We start from the raw sequence: 20240 nt of genomic DNA, 5'->3' as shown, positions 1-20240 counted from the left end.
TGTTTATTTGAATGAGCCTTGAAAAATTGTTCAAGACGCCATTTATACGAATCCACATCCTCCGTACTTAACAACCCAGCTCCAACAGTAATAGATGATTTGTGATGATCAATGACAGTGAATGGAACAAAAACCAGTTAATACCTATTTCATGTAATAATCACATCAATATAATTACTGAAAAAATATAAATCACATATGATTAGAAACATAAATATAGAAGAAAAACTTACTTATTTGTACGAAATGTTGCATCAAATGACATAACATCTCCGAATTCACTATAATATGCTTTATCTGTTTCATCAGCCCAAAACATTGCATTTAAGACATTATTTTCATCACATCTATAAAAAATGAATAATTCGGATAGTTGTTTTTCCGATCATTCATCTTGTTCACAATAAGTTGAGCATCTTTGAAGCCAATAATAGCACCCATATTTCTTTTAAAATTTCTGTAATCAACAGCCTTGCCCCTTACGTATTGAAAACCTCCTTTCAATGTTGATTTGAGTTTGTAAGCTTTTGTAGCACCCATTTTTGTAGTAGATGCCCAAACAATGAACTCCTTGTCAGAGTGTGAAAGAGTCCTTGTACTTTTCAAGTGAAACGTATCTTCAAGCTCGTGGTTGTGATTTTCTTGAAACTTATCAAACTTATACTCACACGTACCTTTGACACGTTTTAAAATAATTTTGGCTTTACAATCTGTAACCCTGTAGATTGTATTATGTTCCTTTGGATTCAATTTTGGATTACCCATCCTACTACAAACCAAAAGGCTATGCTTTACTATATCACCAACTTTCCTTAATGTGTTCAAACGAACATCAAAACCAGCCTTCTCTACATATCTTTTATAAAAGTTAACTCCCTTATCCACATCTTTGAACCTCAATTCCTTAGTAGGTTTAAATTCATTTGGAACATCTGGTTTGATATCATGCAGAACCTCTGACATATAAAACTCTAATACACAACTTGAACTAGTCCTACTGTTTGAATTTGCATCATCACATGTATAATTAATCAAATATAGAAATTTTTTTAATCATATATTATTAGAAAAGAAGCAATTGAATATACATAATTCAATACAATATAAAATCACATGTGATTAATTATAAAATTCCTTGTATAATCATATGTGATTAAAAAAAATTGAAGATATATAAACTAAAAATATGCAAATATTTATTCAAATATAAAAAAATGGATAATAATATATGATAGCACTATATTAAACATAATTATTAAAAAAAATAATTAATAATCACATAAGATTAACAAAACAGATTACACTAATTATTAATCACATGTGATTGTACATGTGATTATATAAGGAATTCATTATTAATCACATGTGATTGTATAAGAAGATCATTATCAATCACATGTGATTGTACATTACATACATTGATATATATTCAATTCTAAAAAAACATTAATAATTACAAAAATAGCTATATAATAATAACATATTACTATTTAAATTTTTTTCACCTGAAACATTAATGTTTTGGATTTGATGACTTGAATGCTCAAAATCTTCATCCATGTAATTTGTGATTTGATGACTTGAATGTTCAAAATCTTCATTAACATCTTCAATACTAATTTCGTTGTCATTTCTAAATAAATTAACATTATCGCTTGTAAAAGACATTATGAAACAATATAACCTGTCATTAACAACATAAAGAATTATTATTACAACATATATTAATAATATATTATTTAAAAAACTATAACATAAAATGTAAATCTTCATATGATTTATGATTATAACATATATCAATAAGTAATTTTAAACCTATGTTAATCATACATGATTTAAATAATTGAATTCTAGTTTATAAAAGATACATGATAATAATGTCACAGTGTCACTAGAATAACATGATTGTTAGCTCAATGAGGGGACCTTTTGGAGTCCAAAACTGAATCTTTTGCATTGATCCATATCTAACAGCAACACAAAAGAAGATGGTATACATGTTAAAGAATGAAGAAACTACTAAAAAAGATTATGTGTGTAATTATAAAGATAAGAGTGACCACCTGCAACATTGATAAACTCTACAAATATCAACTTTACTAGCCGAAAAGTTCACAAATCCATTCTGATGTATTTATGTGTAGATAATATATTTTGTGGTATGAAACTATCAATTACTGAAGCTGTGAAAGCGAACTCGTAATCAATCCAAATAGTTGATAATTACCCTCACATATGCCTGTCTAATTATTAGAACTTAAATGAATTAAACCCTAGAATCCACTAGTTGACCATCGTCGTGTGGAGATGGAAACGACAAATCGATTTAGGGCACAAGGAGAAAGAAGAAGAAATATTGTTAATATGAAGCTTTAAGTCTCCTACCTCAGCCCCCTGAGGTCAATGGTGACCACCACGGTATACGATTAAAACAGGACCTCAAGCGACTCTGCAACTTGGACCTCTTTAATGAACCACCTGACGATATTTTCCAATACGACTCGATCGTCGGCGATGAAGAAAGTGAGGACGTGAGTGAAGAACATATCTACGGTTGTGTGGGTGAAGTTAGGTGGGTAATTTATATTTGAATACACGCTTGTTTTTTTTAACTCTCTAAAAAATGTTCTCACGGGAAAAATGTTCTCATTAGAACATAACTCTCTCTCTCTCTCTCTCTCTCTATATATATATATATATATATATATATATATATATATATCAGATTTTAAGTTCCCTATTTACTCCAGTTATATGATGTGAGAGAGAGCGAGAATGCAAACGAGGGTGGATCCGGGGTAAGAGGGAGGAGGGATAAGTGTGGATGGTGGTGGCTTCAGGCGGCATCGGTGGCTTCAGGAAACATTGTACGATTGTGTTGAACTGATGTAAAGAGGGAGATGCAGGTGGCTAATTTTGAAATTGAGAATAATCGAATGCAAATAATGGCTTGCACAACAAGCAGAATCTCTTCTTCCCCTCTAGTCTCAAACACCATCTCCAAACCTTCAACCAATTTCAACAGATGATCAATTTGTAAATCAAGAACAAACTGGAATTGATTTTGAAATTAACAGATGAAAGAAAAAAAATCGATTGATTAAGAAAACTAAATCGATGATAAAATTCGTTTTTCATTTTCTGGAAATCGATGATCAGATGCAAAAAAACGAAGCCGGTGCGTTGTATCCGGAGAGGCTGAGATGTGTGCGTTGTAGTCGGTGGAAACACTGTAGATGGTGTCAGGGTTGCCGGTCAGAGATCGATGCTTCATCCATTCAGAGTTCACAAGAGCATGAGAGAGACGGTGGCTAGGGAAAAATCCATACACGAAGGAGATACGTGGGTTTCTTTTCGAGTTCAGGCGGTCACAGATGGGAAGGAGACTGATATTTGAACATGGAGGACGCCGAATGGTGGGGATGTAGGTTACCGATCAAGGGAACTGATGGAGGAGGTCGTTTTGTTTGGTTGAGAATAGATCAAGAAATATTTTAATTAGTGTAATTTATAATTCGGTTATATTTTTAATTGAATTATATTTGAATTGTATTTGATTGTTAGATTAAATGTTTAATTTTAATCAAATAATAAGGATGACTTTTGTAACTATAATATCTTACGATATGAATAAAGAAATGTATATGTGTCAATTTTTTATTGGCTTCTAATTGATGCCCTAAATATCTATTTTCCATAAAACCTTCTTATATATATATATATATATATATATATATATATATATATATATATATATATCTTTATACCTTAAAAAGCATTTACAAGATTTTGCTGAATTTTAAGAGGTATAAGGCTTATTGCACTATTTACAATTAGTTTGTGAATACAAAAATACCAAATCTTATCCTATTGAATTACGTACATTTTGAATTGGTCTGTGCTCTCATCTTCAAATTAAACTAAACTGGTCAAAGAAGAAGCGGTCTTCCTTAGGTTTTGCCAATTGAATCGGTCAAGTGAGAATCGGTCTATAGATAAACTTTATATATCATCTATTATCTCGGTCTCCATAAGGTATTCCTTGTAGAACAACCCTACATGAGTCGCCATCTCTTTCCTCCTTAAACGCTATCCCTCTCTATTAAATACTCTGAAATTCCTCCCATAGCCCCATATCCAATGCAGTTACCCACCACATATTCACCATTGAGAAAACAATCACAGTCGCTGCTAAACGCCTCCGCCTTTCTCTTCTCTCACATCTCTCCTTTAGAAACCCAAAATCCTAAATATCAACCATCACAACCCACCAACAGTGAACTTTATTGTCACATAACCTTCACTACCATCAAACAAGCCACCTTCATCACCGTCGCACTTCATCTTACCACCGTTCACCACTGCCATCTCTCTCGAACAGCTAACGACATCTAGCATATGCTACTATTCTATTCTCTCATCATTTGACCTTGATTTCTATTTTTGAAGTTTTAACCTCAGGTACCATTTATGACCTTGATTTCTATGGTGTTTTGGGTATAATTGGTCGAAACCTCACCTTTTTACCTTGATTTTACTAATATTGTGGTTTGACTTTGAATATCTAACCTCATGTATCATTTTTTCACGTATATGGTTATGGGTCATAAAAGGTAAAAAAAACCCCATCGTTTTACTTTGTTTTCATTCAGAATCTAGTATGACTTTGAAGATCTAACGTCAGGTCCAACCTTTATAGTTCATATACATGATTTTTTATTGACTTTGTTGTCTTTGGTTTAAATATTTAAAAAAATACCTTACAAATGAAATTATTTAGAACTAAACTCTCAGGAAGAGTTCAAGATCTATTGATTGTGGTTTGTGTTCACTAAAATGGTGTGGTTGCTAGGAAACCTATAATGACAGTCTTAAGGTAATCCATTTTCTATCACTTTCCCACATGGATCGATACACATTCTTATTTCCTTTTCAATGTTGAGTTTTCATGTTGACTAATTTGATGTTTATAACCCTTCTAAGTTTTCATGTTAAGTTTTCATTGTTAACTATTAGGCGTGTCAAACCCAACAAATGATAGGGGTACAATAGACTCCAAATACATTGCTTTAATGCACTAAAAAGTAGTACAAGGCAAGCAGGGTCGAACCACAGAGACACGAGACAAAAGTCTATATCTCTTTGCACAAGGTACTTTGGTCACAAAGGGGGGTTTGTTTGCAAAAGTAAATAACTAAATAACAATCTACTTTAAAAGCATGCACAAAATGAAATAGATTTGTAAATAAATTGTAAAAGTGCTTCTAGTTCTAGTTCTCAATGTTGTTGTTCAACTTGATTATGACTTGATGTAATTCATGATTGTTATTCTAAGTTGGTACTGAAAGATATTAACACGCTCTAATACCTCTCGCTTGCCAAATTATCTAACCAAAACACGCTCTTTGACTAGACCTAGCTTTACTAATTCAACCTAAACACGCTCTTAGATTGTATTGAAAAACCGCATTAAGTTTTGTACAAGCTTCCCAACAATGTTCATTTCTTCTCATACGCTCGGAAGTGTGAAAACACGTGATATATGTTTTACAATAAGAAAACTTATTGCTTGTTACCAATTATTAACTCAATAGAATGATTAGGTGCCCTAAAAGTTAATTAACTACACAAAAATTCAATTCATGAAAGTGGCCAATCAAACACAAATCAAATTCAAGGATTCTAGTTTAAACAAAAACATAATCACTAGAATACACTACTAGAAAAAAAGGCCTTTTACGACGCGCAAAATACGACGCTCATTGATCTATGTTACGCAAGAGAGAGTGACATTAGAAAAATGTCATCTCTTCAAAAAATTGAAGTATATATGTCGCGTTTTATTGAGTGCCCTTAGAGTTAGTGTCTAATGTAAACAACTTAAAAACACGGAGGGCACTTAATGTAAAATGTGCGCCGTCTCAAAATGTCGCATTATAATTTTAGTGAAAGGCGCGCATCTCTTCACAAAAATCGAGGTTACTAATAAAATATCTAACACTCACTATTCATCAGTCACTTCACTCTCTACGATTCTATCGACTCTGAGACCTCGACTCGCCTCCCCTTGCAGACAACGTCTCCTCCTCCGATCGTTAGGTTACTTCTCTGGCTGATTTCGCCTCGCCGACGACCATGGGCTCAACTGACATCATTGGAGACTGCTCAAATTTACGTGCCCTAGGTCCGATTAAGGTGTTCCTGTTGAACCGATTTAGGCCAAGTGAACTTCCCGGTTGGCCAGAGAACGCTGTAACAGAAGAGAAAGAGCAGAAGAAAGTCGACACAAGGGGAAGAAGCGCCTGGTAGCCATGAATCGGATGCTAAGTTGAACACATTCAAGGGTTTCTCACCTACTGAAGCTTCTCAAGTCGAACACAAGGTAAAATCTCAAGCTTCTCAAGTTATATGTAATGTTTTTATCCCCTTCTTTCATCTTGCGAACATTTTCTCTGCTTTTTATCCCAAACTTTCACCTTGTCCTCAAGGTGAAGAAAGGATTGGCTAATCGTTTATATATAATGACAGTTGCCTAAGAAAAGAGTCGAAAAATCCCTCAAAATACTCTTAATCAAACTCCCCTGTGAGATGTTTCTCTTCAGGTTCTTCGAACCCTGGTCTGGTAGAACGTAATTTTTTATGTTTTCTGATTGTACTTATGAAATTATGAAATCGTGTGGTATCTTTCATTTCGATTGGGGGTATGTATGGACGATTTGTAATAGGGATTAAGATTATGAAATCATGGTTGAAGCATTCATTAAACCCTAAATGTAGATGTCTGAGTCTAGAATTATTTTTGAACTGTTGAGAAATTCTGCAAGGACACTTGATCTTCTCAAGAACATAGAAAAAAGTTCTAAGTTGTTTCACTTAATTAGTCAAAAAGCATCTTATTCTGGAACCAAAAGACTTGTTAGAGCATATTAAACATTGAAAGTGTATGTATTTATGAAATCAGCCATTGATTCATTTTGCATTTTGATCATCACACAACCTCTTTGATAGAAACCAAAATCTAATAACAGATAAATGAAACTCAAATATGAGATATATAGATCTAGGAAGCTATTTGATTACTAAATGGAAATAAGAACAAATCAGAAAGGAAATCCAAATGATTATCCTCCTGCCCTAATCAGAAAAGTTCTCTCAAGAGAAACTTCCTGCCCAAGCTAAAGCCGATACTCAAAGTTTTACAAAATACTAAATGATTCAATACTCTTAAGAATTAAAAATCTATAAAAAGCTTGCCTGTTTGTTTAAAGCATCCAAAGTTTCTTCATTGAGGTCATTACCAGCAGTGATTCCAGTCTTTCCAAACCTCGGAACTCCAAATTCCATTCCAATTGTTTCAAAGAACTTTCTTTTCTCACATGAAAGATAAGCAAGATCACCAAAATCCAACCGAATTCCCCTTGTTTTATACCTATACAAATAAATACATCAATTAACATATTAATTATTATCATTAAAGTTTAAACCTAGATCATTTAGTGCTAGAAGAACAACACAGAAGTTAGGAACACCACTCTTCATCACTTAGGAAAAAAAATTATCTGATAAGTGTTTGCTGACATGCAACCTACGTGGCATGTACTTGGCAAATTATTAAAAGGTTAAGGTCATATAATAACTCACGTATTTGTACTTTCTTACATATATTTTTTAGTTAAAATACTCCAGGCCTCAAGTATTTTATGCAAAAAAAATAATCCCTGTCAATTTTCATCACATACAAAAAATTTCAGGAGTGAAAATGTAACACCCAACGCACAAAGACCAGATTACCCTTTGCCTAATGCCTACCTTTTCTTATGACTACCTTCAACATTTTGTTTTGTTTCAATAACAGTGCTACGTAGGGATGTTTCTGCATAAGAGCAAAACAGAAAGCACACAATATTACAATTCGGTCCCTCCACTTTTCCCTTGTTTTCAAAGAAGATCCATTCTTTATCACATTCTGTATCAATACCACCATCTTGAAGTAGAGGCTTGTAAATAATGATATACTCATCAGACTTATCATATTTAATTTTCAAATAGGTGCATAATTTGCAAAAAAAGACAAACACAAAACTGCTGGCTAAAGAAAATTCTAATTTTATTGCAACAAATCTTCTGGCTACAAACAAACAAAACATTCATCTCATCTTGTTAAAAATAAAGTCGATTCTTTGCCTTAATACAAAGCCAATTAATAATTGTTCATGTTTGTATATCAATAACAACTCTTTATCAGATGTACCAGAATCTTTCTTTCATCCCAATTTGACCGAATGGGTTGACCACCAAAGACACAAAAGCAGATAACTCACCTGCATGCCCCAAAATGCCACCCAAACAACAACAAATAACTAACTAATCACCACCATCATTCCCCGCCAGCTTTCTTCTTTGTTGATGCTCAGCCACCTTATAATCAACCACTTCACGAAACAGAAGTGGATCAAGCACACAGTTTTCACTTCCATAAACAACAGCTTGTACACTTGCCATAAGCTTTGCAACCTCTCTTCCTGAAAATCCATCTGTTTTTGCAGCAGCTTCCCTCAGTATATCATCAGTCAAACCTTTGATCTCTATCTTCTGCTGTTCTTTCTGAAAGAATTTTGAAAAGAATCCTGGTTTTCTTGCACCAGCTTTTGCAATGTACTTGTCTAGGTATAGTTTCAAAAGCTTGAATTTTTGCATTCCCAGACATACCTTTCATCACTCTTGAGAGCATAGGCAACTAGCTAGTTGATTGTACTAAGATATAACACCAATAAACATCAACCACTAGACAATTCAATTCAATAGTGGAACAGGGAACCAAAATAACATTGTGATCCGGAGGTTTAGGAGGTATTAATTCCCCTAAAGCATACAAACCTCTGTATGAAGAATGAACTAACTCTATCTGTTTTTCCAATCGGACTCCGAAGCTGTACAAGGCTTCATTTGTTAAGCCTCCTATTAGCCCCTTAGATGGATCATTGACTCCTTGCGTGGAGATATCTGATGTTGATTTAACTTCACTGACAAACACCCATGTACCAATCTCAGTAGAGAAGAGTAGTTTCATCTTACACCTGGGCTTATCAAGGTAGACCGAGTTATAAATAGATGGCAAGGAGATTGCAGGTACAATCAATCCTCCTGAATTGGAGTATTTTTCTTGCATGTGGGTCGATGAAAACAAAAAGCACACAATATTACAATTCGGTCCCTCCACTTTTCCCTTGTTTTCAAAGAAGATCCATTCTTTTGGCTAATGGCTACTTCCAAACATACATACATACATAATACATAGCCACACACATGTTCAATTCTTTTGGTCTCTCACACCTTTCTAAAACCAAAATATATACACCAACTTATCTTACTATCTTGTTTTATGAATATTAGAATATAAACCACTTTACAATGTTTATTTACAGCCAAGGGTCAGATTCAAAAACTACATTAAAACATGGGTTCTTAAATAATTATAATTTGTATAAACATGAGCATGCCTAATAAGACAAGCCTATCTTCAACTTCTTTTCTGTACACCTGTATCAAACCACTGCCATCTGTAACTTGAAGCTTCTCATTTAACATTGTCTTGTATTCATCATCTGTAACTTGAAGCTTCTCATTAAACATTGAAAGTGTATGTATTTATGCTTCTAACTATTTTTGCTTGTAGGACTATTGGCAAGAGGATTAAAAGTGCATTGATCTGGGTGGTAACTACAGCAGTATGTGGCTTGGTGCTGTGCATCTTATACGGTTAGTATCTCCTCCACTTATTAATTTATTCCTACAAGAAACATTTTCACTTATGATCAAATGCAATTAGGAGTAGAACCTACTTTTAGTCATTTAGAAGGTTGATGTCCCTGGTTTCCCATGCAAGTAGGTATGATGGGCACTGCCAAAAAAATTAGCTTACATGGCAAAAATTACTATTGTAGCTTTGCATTTTGTATACTTATAATAGGATTGATGAATGAGATGTTTCTAGGATTTGACATAATCTGACTGTGGTTAGTTTCATGGTCACACTAAAGCATAAATGGGCATGATTTCTGAGTTGACAGCATTGCTTGCTTTATGAAAACGTGATTTTTAGTTACTTTAATGAAGTCTTTTCAAGAAACTTACAACATTCGAGTTTTAGAAAGCTCTTAGGCGATTTTAACAACTAAAAAGTCTTTTTAATTGGATTTATGAGTGATTTAATGTGAATTTTTGAAGATCAGGTACTTTTATCTCGTATATAAAAAGAGCAGCTGAGAGCAAAAAGCTATTTTTTATAGTAACATCAATGTATGCATCAGTTATCACAGTACCATGATTTTTTACCCATATATTAGAATGAATACAATTCCATTTGGCTGTTTCTCTTGAATATATATGCATGCCAGTCTCTTGTCCCACTGTAACAACCCGAAGTTGTTCATCGCCGAAAACTCATTCTACCCGTATAACTCGTCGTATATCGAAACGTCCCGATATCGTTTTTGGATTTAGTTAATTAAAATTTTATGTTTATTATCATCCAATGAGTGTCCAAACCCTTTAGGAACCCATGAAATTAGCCCAAAATATTTATTTCATAAGTTTTAAAAACGTCCCCGCCGGGTGACGGAAACCTAATCGGGTGCGACCTAAAGCCTCGTTTAAGGCCGGTATCGGGTAGAATTCCACCGTGTCCAAGTTTTGGGAACTATATAAACATGTTTAAACATTTATTTGAAGCTTTTTCTTCCTCTCTCTACTCTCTCTCTCTAACCTCTCTCCTAAAATCCAAGTTCAAGGGTCCAAAACTCAATTTTAAGGCCTCAAATCCCTAAGGTACCTTCCTAACCTTAACCTATAGCATATTTGGCTTCTAAATTCGAGATTAAATCATGAGATTGGACATGTTATATGATTTTACGGCCCAGGAAGCTGCCTAGGCCGTAAACTCTAAGTTAAAGGGGTTTTTAAGCCCTAAAACCCTTCCTAATCACATTTGGACTTTAGATATGGTTAAATGACTTCATGGAATGGACTTAGAGCAATTTAAACATAAATTTTGAAGGCTTTGAAGGAGTTTACGGCCAAGCCTCATGCTTGGGCCGTAAACTCATATAATTGAGGTTTTCATGACCTTAAACCCTTCCAAATCACTTATAAGGCTTAGATATGAATTATAGGATATTATTTTTAGCAATTTGGACACTTGAAACATAATTTTTGAGGGATTATTGTGAGTTTACGGCCAAGGCAAGTGCTTGGGCCGTAAACTCCTTAAAACATGGTGAAAATTCATTTTAAAGTGTTGTTTAACCCCTATAAGCCTTGGAATGAATTTTAGAAACCCTTACAAACAAGTTTTTGGCTTTAAAACACAAGGAAATACTCTCTAAGAGAGTTTACGGCCATGAGTGGGGTCTCATAGGCCGTAAACTCCAAAAACTTCTTTAAAACATCAAGAAAATGCATGTAAAGCCTTGGAACAATTTTACCAATCACATGTGATTTGTTTTAGCATCATTTAACACCATTTTCATGAGTATTAAGGAGTTTACGGCCAGGAGCCTATGCTAGGCCATAAACTCCCATAAATTAATCATTTTGATGTTTTAAAATCCATTCCAAGTCTTTAAACCAAGCCTAGAAAAATGCCCTTAAGTGATTTAAGCCATTTTTTCCCTTAACTCACCCCACCATGAGTTTACGGCCGTAAACCCATGGGTAGAGGGTCATGTGGCCGTAAACTCCCTAAGGAGTGTTCCTTTGAAGTCCCAATTCATTATCCTAACTATATGTGTCCTTAAACGCCACCCGGGTCCCTCCAAACACTTGTATCGGAGTGTTTTCGCAACTAGAAGCAATTGTCCCTATGAAATAAATAATCTAAGTCCTAATTAGATACAAATGTGTATCTTTACATTATACTTAGGAACCTCGTGCGTTTGCATGCCCCGAACCAACACTTAGCATCCAAATCGTCACATATCTCGTCCGGTGAGTTCATACCCCTACGCCTTTTTCCGTGTTTTTCACTGTTTTCAGGGCGGGGGGGGGGGGGGGGGAATACAAGCAAAAGTACAAGGAAATCTTGTACTCCAACTTATCATTTTCTGTTCAATTGATTTCATTCTGTATGTTCTAATATCAATAACTATGTTTATTAAATAGTTCGAATTACGAAGTTAGCTTTCAAACTAATCATAGATTTCTTGATAAAATGTTACAATCTAAACTATGTTTCATAATCTACGAATAATTCATATTAATCATCAAACAGAACGAATAACGAAACTATAACTAGGAACAGAACGACTACGAATACGAATACGAATACGAATAGTAATAGGAGTAGGATTAGGGAAACGAATACGAATACGAATACAAATAGTAATAGGAGTAGGATTAGGGAAACGAATACGAATACGACTACGACTACGAATACGAATATGAATACGAAAATGAATAGTAATAGGAGTAGGATTAGGGAAACGAATACGACTACGAATACGAATACGAATATGAATACGAATACGAACACGAATAAGTATAAGAATTTGTTAAGAATAAGAACACGAATACGAAGATATGTAGCTAAGTATATTTCAAGATAAGACCATTAGGATAACAGAATACCTAGTTAATACAATAGGTACGAATGGAAATCAATCTGTAATTTTAGGAAAGTATGGGACTTTCCTGGGGAAACGTTACATAACTAGAAAAAGAGTAATAAACTAGATAACTATATATCTTTCACACTTAGTAATATACAATCAGGAAAGTATGGGACTTTCCTGGGATCATAGTTAAACATAACCAGAACCGTGTAACCTAACAATCAACCAAACATTTCTTTTAAGAAAATATGGGATTTTCTTGGATAACAACTTTTCGATAAACCAAAGGAAACTCGTACATTTTCACAAAAACAAACATCTTATGAACTCACCAGCTTTATGCTGATTTTCAAACTGCTTGTATTCTCAGGTCAACATTAGACAGGTACCTAGCGATCCTTTTGGAGAAGACGGAGCATACAGAAGACTCGTCTCTACTTTTATTCATATATACTATGTATTACGAATGTACAACTTTACTTTTGACAAATGTAAACTTTGATATGTAATGTATGTTGGGTTTTGAGCATTCTAACACTCCTAAGTGTACATGCAACCCTAAATACATTGGATCTATGTTTTCTCTATTATACATGCAAATAAGAACATCCAAGGTATTATCCTAATCTAGCATACAAAAACTATGAATGTAACAAGATAGAATACATACCTCTTTAGTGTATCTTGATGTCTTCAAGCTTTAAGAGCTTAGCCCCAATAGTGTGGAAGCCTCAAGTGGAATCACAAATCACCAAAACACCTTGGAAGACTTTAGAGAATATGATTACTTGGTTCTCTCTAGTGAAATTGGCTAGCCCTTCTTAGTGTATCCACACTAGTGCCAATTTCACCAACCAAAGACATCTTTATATAGTATGGAGGATTCAGATTAAACCCTAATACCCATGACCTTTCATTTCCTAGGATCCATGGGTTAAACACTCCATGGACTATCCATGAAAGCTTAGCCCAACCTAAATGAACTTGGCCCATTCCATATATATAAGAGTCCATATTTAATTAGTTCCTTTTGATCACTTAATTAATTATAAATTAATTCTTGATCAATACTAATTAAATAATATGATTCCATATTAATATATTAGAACTTATAATATATTAATATTAATCATAAACATACTATTCTCAAAAGATTATCCATATAAATTGTGTCGGTGAAGTGCAACCCAAATGGACCATGCCGGGTCGGGTCAAGTACATACCAAATATAGTTATGGACTTAGACATTAATCCAACAGTCTCCCACTTGGATAAGTCTAAAACTATTATTGCGTATGACTTCAAACCTAACTGGCAATCGTAGCTCTTAAAGCTGCTGTTGAACTCTGATCTTGTCAACGAACTTGTCCATTAGATAAGGGATCATATATTCCTCCATTCTAGATATCATATGGACTGAGACATGGATTATAATCATTCTCTCTGTCCATTTGTTGTTTCCCGATTTCCGATTTATGACGACTGACTAATTGAACAAATCAAATCAGTCCTGGCCCGGCCGAGCACTTCCATTTGTCATCATCAAATCATCGAGGGGCCCACAGATATCGCTTTTATCCCGAAGGTAAAAGGAATGGATAAACTTCGACTCATATGCCTTGTTCTACTACTTGTTGAATCATACACAAAGGCACGTTTTATAGCACCGAGTTACCAAATGCGTTTTCGTGCAATCAATGTACAACCAACTCATAGTAACAACTCATATCTCTAGGTTTGAAGAATATAAGATATTATCGTCTCATGATCACTCGTGATAAAATCCATGAAGTGATTCCAATGAGCGCGGGTTGAATCCAATACTCAGAACTTATGAGCACTCATGAGTGTTGTAGCCCTTTGTCCAACACCTTAGACCTCTACAAGCCAACCCATGACAGTCTTAATTCATATCTACTTCCAACATATGACCGACTGTGGATGGTTTGAATAACTTAGTCATTCCGGAAGAATAACCCAGTTTATTCGGGAAGTCAAAACATGCAAAGTGAAACACAATAATAATTGAGTCCAATATGGTATCAAAACCTATGAACATAAATAAAACACCTTTTATTTATCACCATATGATTGCACATTATTCATTGTATACTGTTTCAGCTATCAACTTTATTCTTGAATTTAAAACAATAGTTGTCCCATGCTCCAAGCATGTACACTATGTTTTTCTAAACACTAGTCATGCCACACACCAAGTATGCATACTATGTTTGTCTATGATCTTTACTTTGTGAACTAGATCAATTGAACATAACTTCAATGATTCTCTTTTCACACTCCCAAATCCTTACTGCAAATGCAAGAATTCCAAATTCATGTCATTTACTGAAATCTGTTAGATTCTAAACTTATATGCATTGAACCTCTTGTAATGATTATGCACAAAGTCAGAAGGACTTGACAACAACCATTACAGACCATTCCAAAGGAGATTAGCTCCTTGGGAACATCCTTCTTGCATTAAGTTTCCTAATCTTAAACAGATTGAAAAATTCTAACTTTGAAACATTTCCAGATTCCATTTTGACTATCACTTCTGAACAAGAGTTGCCTCCTTACAGATTATGTCAATATGGTCCTTCCAGAATTATCACTATACTTCCAAATGTCCTTGAGCAACCAATCTTTGGTAAACCTTAGATTGTCCTCGACAATTGTTTAATCCTTTTAGTCATATCCAATTCTAAACCTTTTCCCTTCTTAATGCCCCAAGCATCTGGAAAATTTTAGAATGGATGAATATAGCACATGTAATCGACCCTATATCCGAAGCATATGGCACACGATTCATGATGTCTCACATAAAGACTAAACCAGTCTTTTGCTATAATATGTCCATTTCAATTTGCCAAGTTCTCATAATTCAGATTATGAAAAGGGATGCCGTAATCATAACCGAATTTTAGAACGCAAATAATGGACCCATATACAGAATTTCCTTATGTTGAGCCATTCCAACATGAAATTCATATATATCCTTGACTAAATGATTAAAACCTCACGATCTAAGCTTATAGATTTGAGATGAAGTATAATTTCCTCTCCCTTAATTATAGCAAAACAACTCTTTCCCAATTGAAACTTTTGTTTTTCTATAATTAACATTGCTAGCTTGCAATACTTATCATAATTATCATGCTCCCACTAACATGATGATTATTAGCATAACACTTATGCTCCCACTAGCTTTGACATGTACCCAGAAATCAGCTGGACTTCTAGAAATCAATACTTCATTGACTTTCTTACCAAAGTTCAGATTTCTGATACTAGATTGTTTTGATAAGACTTTATCAAAATCATACACCTTCCCTTAGATAGCACACTTGTGAGTCTAAACAATTATGAAGAGGTATGCCGTAATCATAATGGTTAGACCTTTTTGCCACTTCTCACAAGTCCAGGTTAGTGTGCCGGTAAACCACACACGCTCCACTAACGACTTTGAGAATGCAAATATCACAATTGCTATCTAGCTAAAATCTACTTAGTGAAAGTGTTTCCTCACCATCATTTTCATGAATCGGAGAGAAACCTTATGACACTTAGATTTAATGGTGTATGTGTTCTTATCCATGTGAATTGTCAAAATCATAGTCACAAGACAAGGATAATGACAAATCCAAACTCATATGGACTGAACTCAATCTTAATTTCTTGCCACCTGGCAGTTCAAGGGCCTGCCATTGCTTCCAAGTAGTTGTGTAACCAATTGAGAACTCTAAGAACTCATATGCAAAGGCAACTTTAACTGGAATGGGCACAGATATCAACACGATAGGTTATAAACCTCAAGTCGTGTGCTAGGGAAGACCTTCAGGTTTTATTCTTGATTAGTTCTTGAGACTTTCAAGACCTTTAAGACTCCCACTGTCCTCTTGACCTATAAGACTCCCTTGTCAAACATCCAAGAGACAGTGTGGATTCTAATCAAGACAAACACTTCACACATTTGGCCTAAGTTGGTCTTTGTTTTATCCAAAACATCACAACTTACCAATTTCAAATGTACAAGAGTAGAAAACTTTTACTCTTACATTTGACAAGTGTTTTTAACCTTCTTTAAGACATGTCACTCAAATGACAATCTTGGAGTATGACTCTAAGACTTGTATTGGAACGAAGTATGACTCATCTTCTTGATTTAATCATTTCAACAATTCAAGATCCCTCTTCTTAGTCATAAGAATGCACTAAGACTTCCTTAGAGAACTAATTGTGCTATGGTTTCTTAATCATTAAGATGATCACAAAACTGATACTAAAGTACTCTCCCATCTTTTCAGATTTGAGAAACTTTTATCCTTCTGCCTTATTTGATTCTTCTTATTCGCTCTGCCATACATTTGGACCTTTTTCCAATGTCTCAGAGTTACACTTAATCTTGTAAGTATAATCATATTTACTGAGCTTTAGTAAACTATGACGAATAGTCTTATCAATCTTTTGTGGTGGACTTAATCAGTGCACAAGACTATGTACTCGATCCCTTAGTCCATTACTTGACTCACACATCCATGTGGTCGAGTAATTAGTCTTAATTTTCCAATACTTGAAAGTTCTCATTCATCATGCTATACAACTTGCATGATTCCAAGTTCCGGTCCAAGTGAAACTTGGGTGATGAGAATCTTTCCTTATTTGGTAAATATAGACATTACCACAAATGAAAGAATCAACTTTATATTTCCACTCTTGCTCTTAATGGAATCATATAAGCAACAATTTTTCCTCAAATGCCATTGTAAGGATATTTTAAAATAAATAAAATCAAATTTTTTTTCTTTTATTTTAAAACTTTGCGGAAAAAACTTATCCTTACAATCCATATGAAAACTTGTTGTTATCTATTCCTTAAGCAATATCTCATAACTCCTAAGAAGTAGCTCAAGAATCCGATTTTTCAAACTATGCGATAGAAATCCATCTATGCGATCAGATTCAGCATATTCTTTCTTTAAGTTTCTCCACTTTTTCTTTGATTCTTAAAACATCACCATGTGACCCAGTCACATCAAGTATCAAGAATCTCAGAATAGAAACTTAACAGAGTTAGATAGTGGACTTTACCTGAAGTAGAGTCAAACTTATTGACTTTAACATCCTTAGGTAAATTTGGCAGCTTCGTGACCAATGCCCCTTCCTTTGGCAATATAAACATATGAACCCTTTGATAATGGTACACGAGACTATCACAGACTTAGCTTTTCTCTTTACCATTTGGTCAACCGAGTTGACTATGGCTGATCCCTTTCCACCGGGATGAGAGAGCTTTACTAGATATCCAATGTCATCATTGTCAATGTCCATAAAGTTTTAGGAAGTTGATCTTAACAAATAGATAAGATCATTAAGGGTCTTGTCATAGTCTGTTTCATAGGTGTTCCAAAAGAACTCACTATGTGACTTAGAAAGTGATTGAACCACCAACTTTCTCAAGACTTTGACACCCAACTCTCCCGGCTTGTCAATATGTGACTACATCTCCAAGATGTGACCACACCTTGACCTTGCCTTGCCAATAGGGCTTGAGTGACCTTAAACTTTTCAAGAACTTGTGGGTTAGGGAGAATGGTTGGAGGAGGAGAAAGAAGTATGATATCCATGGGACATCATCTTCACTAGGAAACCTTGTTTCAAGAGATTTGGGAAGATCATAGGTGTCTAAACCAGGCATCTTTTGGGAGATATTCAAGATAGTTGATTTAAAGTCCTTAATATGACACCCAATATGAAATATTAAGGCTAGGACCCAACAAACTGTTTTATAACTTAGAAGAGGTATGCCGTAATCCAAGCTATAAAATATTTGAAGGTAGGTGAATGACGATTCACCAATTTCCACCAAGATAAACGAAATGTATTATTAGGTTTTAATTGGTTTTGAAACTCCTAGATCTTTGAGATTCATTGAACTTTTCAAAGGCATGTTTCAATCTCGAGTGTGCCCTTCAGGTTTTGTGACTGGGATGCCGAGGATCACAAAACAAGGTGTGAAGTAACCATGCAAATCACTTGGTACCCTTAATAAATTACCCCTTAATCGATGTGCCGGTTAACCACACACACTCCACCGATACTATGATAAATATTAAGTTACCCGTTGCCTACCTTATTAAGTCCAGGTTAGTGTGCCGGTTAACCACACACGCTCCACTAACGGCTTACACAAAGTGCAAAGTGTAATTTCATGGATTAGCACCTTATTCAAATTTCCTAAGTAACTAAGATTGGGTATTTATAATAGTTTAGTTACTTAGTATTTATCATTAATACTTTTAATGAAGGGAGAATTCTAGTCCTTGTCATACCCGTTCGGCTAATGACCCTCCACCAATCAAGGAAGCGGTGGGTGAGAGTGGACACCCATTAAACTGTCATTTTATAGGAAGTAACCATATACCCCCCTTATAGATCGGCTTCGTGAATGAGGCCTACTAACGGTAAGACTGACTTTACTCTTATACATATATATATTATTAACTTATAATATTATAAAGTATAAGGGTTGAATTTTAACTTTTAAAATTCTAAGGGCTAACTTGGAATTAAAGTATTCATAAGGAAAACTTTTCAAATTCCAAAACTTGAGGGCAAGTTTTGAAACTATTCAAAACTAATTAATTCCATAACTTATGTGTTTAAAGTAGTTTTAATTAAAAAACTCTTCAAGTTCCATAACTTGAGGACAAGTTATGGAAGACTTTAAACTAATAAAAGAACTAACTTTTCTTTATTTTATAACTTATGGATTTAATTATGGTTACATATTTTTCTTTAATGAAGTGACTCTTGAACCTCCATAACTTGAGGACAAGTTATGGAGTCATAAAAAATTATTCAATGACACAAGAATCTTCATTTTGTAACCATTGCCAACTTTATGAGTTTTAAGATTCATAAATGTGACTTTTAAGTTACATAAACACATTTTATGAACTTCTTTTAGATTAATTTGGATTAAAACCAACTAACAAATAATATTTTTCATCAATCTAAATTAACTCATAAAACAAGATAACACAAAAAAAAAACTTTTCATGTTCCATATCTTAAGAACAAGTTATGGAATTCTTTAAAACATTAAGACCAAGTTTTGTAACTCCATAAAAAACTTTGAATCAATTTTTTTTTAAAACCTTTTCATATCCATAACTTATGGAGGTTTCAAAAAACTCTTTAGATCAACCTTTTAAAACTAATAAAATAATCATATCGTTTTAACTTTTACTAAATTTGACCAAATTCAGCTCATATAGCAAATGATTCAAATTTTACAAATAATTAGTTTTTCACAAAAACAAGAAATTATCTTAAAATTTGACAAACTTCATGTTTTTTTTTTCTTCAACTTGGAAAAAAAAATCCATTTGCATCAAATATAATAGAAAACAACCCATGGCTCTGATACCATTGTTGGGTTTTGAGCATTCTAACACTCCTAAGTGTACATGCAACCCTAAATACCTTGGATCTATGTTTTCTCTATTATACATGCAAATAAGAACATCCAAGGTATTATCCTAATCTAGCATACAAAAACTATGAATGTAACAAGATAGAATACATACCTCTTTAGTGTATCTTGATGTCTTCAAGCTTTAAGAGCTT

Source organism: Lactuca serriola, chromosome 8 (assembly GCF_051521515.1).
Source record: "Lactuca serriola cultivar US96UC23 chromosome 8, Lser_US96UC23_V15, whole genome shotgun sequence".
NCBI classification, from domain to species: domain Eukaryota; kingdom Viridiplantae; phylum Streptophyta; class Magnoliopsida; order Asterales; family Asteraceae; genus Lactuca; species Lactuca serriola.
This window is presented reverse-complemented; position numbering follows the sequence as displayed.